At 36.7% G+C, this 5,833-nt stretch overlaps 1 pseudogene across 1 annotated transcript in view; it reads right to left on the minus strand.

Annotated features, from left to right (window-relative positions):
- LOC144451592 (monocarboxylate transporter 9-like) overlaps positions 1 to 4,358 on the minus strand; it is a 6,687-nt pseudogene extending 2,329 nt beyond the window's left edge. The window contains exons 1-4 of the transcript XR_013482301.1: positions 4,248 to 4,358; positions 2,125 to 2,300; positions 1,316 to 1,496; positions 1 to 511 (exon numbers count right to left, since the gene is read on the minus strand). The exon at positions 1 to 511 is cut by the window's left edge and continues 94 nt beyond it. The product of XR_013482301.1 is annotated as a monocarboxylate transporter 9-like (transcript). The remainder of the gene's footprint in view (positions 512 to 1,315; positions 1,497 to 2,124; positions 2,301 to 4,247) is intronic.
- Positions 4,359 to 5,833: the final 1,475 nt, after the last annotated feature.

Consider the following 5,833-nt stretch of genomic DNA (forward strand, 5'->3'; position numbering starts at 1 on the left):
AATATAACTGATAAGCAGGATCTACAGCTAAACCTCCACCTAGAAACAGCATCTTTACTTTGGCAGTCGGTCTCATTAGCATTACAATTATGTGGTTCTTTCCGTTCATCGGATGTGGATTCTGTATTCTTGTCTACACCTTCCAGAATCTGAGATCTCCTGTCGTCTTTGCCTGGATTTACTATTGTTTCACTCTTTGGTGCTATAATCTGACATCTTCTGTCTTCTATGCCTGTCTCATTTTTTTGTTCCTTCGAGTTACTCTGTTTACCCCTTTTTAATGGCCACATGAGCGTACCAGCGGCGCAGATGTTCAAAGTCACCGCGGACAAAATCAAAAGGGATCCTCTCCAACCATAGATATCGATTAAATATTGAGTGACCAGAGATAAAGCAAACTGTCCTGCGCCAGTTCCAGCCAATGCTATTCCTAGAGCAATGGTCAACCTTTCCTTGAAATGCATACTGACAAATTCTATACCTGTCGAATATACTAATCCACAACCTGTACCTGTAATAGGATTGAGAAGCTCAAATTTAACTTTCAGGACCTCTCGAATGGAGAGGTAATATGACAGAGATGTCTGTGTGTCTGTAAGTCAGTCAGTCAGTCTGTCTGTCTGTCTGTCTCTGTCTGTCTGTCTGTCTGTCTGTCTGTCTGTCTGTCTGTCTCTGTCTCTGTCTGCCTGTCTGTCTGTCTGTCTGTCTGTCTGTCTGTCTGTCTGTCTGTCTGCCTGCCTGACGGTATGTATGTATGTATGTATGTATGTATGTATGTGCGTGTGGGGGTGTGCGCGTGTGTGCATTATACGTATGTACGTGTCCGTCTGTTTGCATACATGATAGCTCAAAACTATGCATAGTGCATTAACATTTATCATAATGTTATTCGACACATGCAATCGATACAGTTACTACAAAATACGATAAGATGTTGGGCAAATCCATGCACATAAATCTGTTTTTGCTTGTACAACCCTAAAACCGGTTAAATGCTTGTTCAAACACCATATAAGTTTGGTTAAAATACATACACAGTACTAGTGATGAGTGCAAATACCATAAGATGCCAATTTGTATATTTGTCAGTAGAATGTAGCATAAATTGACACGGTACACGATAAGCTGTTGTTAAATTGATATGGTTTTACTGCAAAGTAATTATTTATTCAAGTATAATGACTTTTGAGTATTGTTGTCATCAAACATACTTCAATCAATCTATTGGTTCCGTGTGGTATAATCAAGTCCATGTGTGACCCATGCGTAATTTCATTGTTTGCTGATTCAGTTGTAAAACGTATACTCTACTTACCAGCAATAACACCATATGTAAAGTACAGCATCACCAAATGGATCGCAAAGGAACTCGTAATGAGTCCAGTGAATACAAGAAACCCTCCTAACATCACTGTTTTTCGGTGTCCAATCTTTCGTGCCAAAGCCACTCCAAGTGAGTTAGTCCATGCAAAGGTAATGCCGAGCACCAACCCAGGCTGTAATAATTATTTAAAAAAAATAAATTGTCATGATTCTCATTATAATTAAGGGACTTGTATATTTCAGAACCATTTTGTGTAATTCTTGTCAAATTGTTGGCACAAGCTCCTGCCACATGTTCATACTTATTACTATCTCTTTCCTTGGGAACGGACACAAAACTACATAGTCACAAGAAACATAACCTCATTTCCATGGTAATGTGGATAATCTTCAAAACATTGAATGAATAATCAAAGCACAACTCTCTCTCCTCTCTCTCCTCTCTCTTCTCTCTCTCTCTCTCTCTCTCTCTCTCTCTCTCTCTCTCTCTCTCTCTCTCTCTCTCTCTCTCTCTCTCTCTCTCATTACCATAAGTAAGATGTCTAGCAAATTTCATTCTATTTGATGCAGTAGTTTTTGAGATATTGTGTACACAGACACAGACAGATACACATACGCGTATACACACACACACACGCATAACATAACCTTCTCATTACGTTGTTTTCTAACTTCTGTAGTATCTCTTCGATGTAAGACGTATATCTTTTTCCTCTCAGTATTTTTTATGGAGGGTCGTTTACATTGTCTATATATATAGTAACTGTATACTCTGGTAGAAGATGTAGTGAATGGTGTTACCTGTTTTTGCCTTCGATTCACCAAATGCATCCAGCAAAGCAACATATAGAACACCAAATGAATATATGAGACCAGTAGTTAATGTAAAGCTTATGAAAATTGCCATGACGATGACCCATCCCCATCCACCATCTGGAGGTTCCCTTGAAGGTCGTGATCTATCCGCCATATTGCAACTGGAGAAATAAATAAATCTTGCATCATTCTATCAATTAACATTATTCCTATAATGCACAGCAGAAATAACTAGGGTAACTATAATTTCCAATATTACAATTCTATCAGGTACTAATAAGGAGAAAAATATGTTGTTAGGGTCATGTTGGAAACACAGGCAATAACTTGTCCATATTGCTTTTAATTAATACAATCTTAAGACCATATAAAAGTTGAAGGCATACTGGCATTCCCTTAAAGGTTTTCAATATCCTAAACATTGACTTTAACAGTACAAAAATGCACAGAGCTCAAGGGGGAACCCCCCTAGGACTCACTACGAGAGGTGAATATTTCCTCATCTCATATTTTTCTTCTACCATTCAGTGTGAAGATGCTGACAAACTTTATTTTTGAAATATTTCAACCGTATGTATAAAGAGACGTTACTAATCTCAGACAGTACTGTCTTGTAAAACTGAAATTATTGCCTAAAGGGCCATGAACAGCCTCACAATTGCCTCAAAAAACTTTTACAGTATACAAATTCTTCTACCCTACCAATGACTCAACCATAATAAGATGCACTGACCCTATGTACAAAAGGGGTCAACGTTCTATTTACTACTGTCACTGACTCGCGTCGACTGCTCTAATGTTATCACCCCATTTCTCCATAAACTATTTCCACTTTTACATCAGGTCGTGGGATCAGCGAATTTAAGGAAAACTTTAGTCTTGTTACCGGGAACATTAACGGCAATTTGGAACATTGTTACTCATACTTAGAGCAGTGCAGAGCCAGTGACGTAGACACAGGTTTTCATGACATACACTGACATAGGTACATTGTATATAATCCATATTTTCTGTTCAAAGAGAATCGGTTGGCTTGCGTTTTTTTATAAAGTGTGACTGCTAAACTACGTTATTTGTCATGTTTTAGATTTTCAAACATAGTTGTAAGATTTATTTCTTTATATTTTTGGCTAGACTTTTAGTGAACAGTGAGTGTGCTTTGGGTGAACACTTTTAACTGACAGTGCAGTTTGATAGTGATAGATGTGTTTACTTGGTAGAAACATGGGTTAAAGGTCACATATGCCAGAACACAAGGCAATTTGTCATCCAAGATTTGCGGGGTTATCGCACATTTGATAATTGTTAAAACTACACGTCAGTGTTTACTAAGTTCAATCTCACCCTCGATAATTACCTTTACGCATTTAAAAAAAAAATCTTTTGAAATACATAGGTTGAAGACTATATATAATTATATGGCGTGCATTTAAAAACAAACCTCGATAATAGCTATATCATTTGGTACATTTGGGCTTTTAAATTTCGAGGTCATAGTTATTACAGTGATTGGGTTGAAGTTTAACCAACAGTCAATGAGTTTGTACTGAAAGTCCAATTTGGTAGTCACAACAATGATAACATGGACGTAGACTCGCTTTTACGGTGACAAGGGGGTGAAAGGTCAGACAAGGACACATCAAGCTTTGTTTATCTAGCAGTGAGCTGCAAGAGGTGAACCTATAACACTCTATGCTTTATTGTTGTTTAACTCTGACTAGACCATATTAATACCTACACAGTGTATATGTTTGTAGATCGTTAGAGTTGTTGACCACTCATGCACTAACACACCTTTTACATTCACTTGATTAATTTGCAACTTTAAAAAAAAACAAAGGTAATACTGTTAGCAATCACGTTTACTAAAGACATCGACTTTATGCCACGGTACTTTTGTCTTTCAGTCTTGTGGTTATATTCACAGGGCATAAACTTGCAATTGGGTAACGTGTCACTCGGTGAGAAATGCCCACTATGATGTAACAGTGCTAAGATCTTGTGAGTGTAAGCATTGGCAAGGTAAGTAATATGGCAGATAGTCAATCTGAAATCAAAGATCCGATAAGAATAGGTAGATTAGATTCGATTAGATTGCAGTAACTCACCTATTCTGTCATCGTCCTAAACCACAACCTCTTCTATGTCACACTTCAAGAGGCACTGGGTCTTTTCGAAGCATCGGGAACGAAAGAGAATGCTACGTTCAGCGATGGCTGCCAGCTCTTAAAACAAAACAATAGGGATAGCGGGCGCGCTGGTCAAAATTGCATTGACTATACATCTAATACGTAAGCCTTCAACAAACTGGCTTAAATCTGAATTTGACATATGTTAACAACTTAACATTATTTAGCCTACAATAGGAATGAATTCTTAAGGCGCAATTTATTTTCGAATGTGTGTTTACAAGAACACAGATCAACGGCTGTCACCATTACCGCATGGATTTTGTTTACTCCAAAAAATAAAGAAGCAGTAAGGAATGTTTTTAAAATGTTTGAGAAGTTGGCAAGAGTGATGTTAAAAATAACCAAAACAACACATTTTTCAAAAGAAACATAGGACAAACAGGCAAAAAATATTGCAATATGTAAATGCTGGTTTTTACTTGAAGGTACTGCAAGGGGGGGGGGGAATGATAAATACGAGTTATGGAATTCTAGGAGCGTCGTCATAGTTACTGCATTTATATTGTTTTCAATCCAATTCATTTTATGCCAGAGTGCAAGAGGCAATTTATTTAGCGATGAGGTGGCATAATTGTGTTTTTGATTATCTATTCAGTGACTTCAAAATGATCGACACCTTCCGATCACGTAAGCTTGAAAATGAACAATTAACAAAAAAAATTAATTTCAATGTTTTTATTTATTTTACATATACAAAGGAAATACACTACAACAGACCATAGCAAGGAGGACAAATGACAAAACAGAAAGAAAAAGAGCGAAAAAATGGCTCGCATTAAAAGTTAGAACACCTAAAATAAAACGTGTTCTCAAATGCAATTTCTGTACCTTCATTTGATCATGATGAAAATAATATAAACTAGCAATGGATAATTCCATGATGTGAAAGTTACTAAGAAAAGAATTAAAACCTCTAAAGGATGGTTTCTATTCTGTTAGAATTACAAATTATTACGGAAAATTAAAAAAATGAAATTGATAATATTTTTTTTTCTTAATATGTCACCCACAATCATGCCAGCTTTAAAGGACCTAAAATTAAATGTAGTTAGCTACCCATTACTTAATATATAATTTTCTCCCATAGAGCCATTTTCTTGTCAAAATGGATGTGTGTACATTTCCGTTACACACACATTTATACCCTTACTAAAGCACATTTACTCTCAATAGACATATATACTACAACTTGATATTATACTTCGGTGATGTTAGTCTCTGCTCTATACGTTGCTCTGCCTACGTTGACGTTTCCGTACAACCACTTTCTCAACGACGGGTAGAAGGAATGCTAAAACAGCTGCCAGGAGAACAGAAATTCCTGCCATCCAGAAGGCCCAATCGTAGACACGAGTTTCGTCTCTTATCCTATTAAAAAATATCTATTTGAAAGATTGGTCTTTACTGTCATTTTACGATAACAACTACTGGCTATATAGTAAAACACGACGTGCTTTACATTGCGAGTAAAATGATAGTCTGTTTGACGACAATCTGATTAA

Source organism: Glandiceps talaboti, chromosome 21, assembly GCF_964340395.1.
Source record: "Glandiceps talaboti chromosome 21, keGlaTala1.1, whole genome shotgun sequence".
NCBI classification, from domain to species: Eukaryota; Metazoa; Hemichordata; class Enteropneusta; family Spengelidae; genus Glandiceps; species Glandiceps talaboti.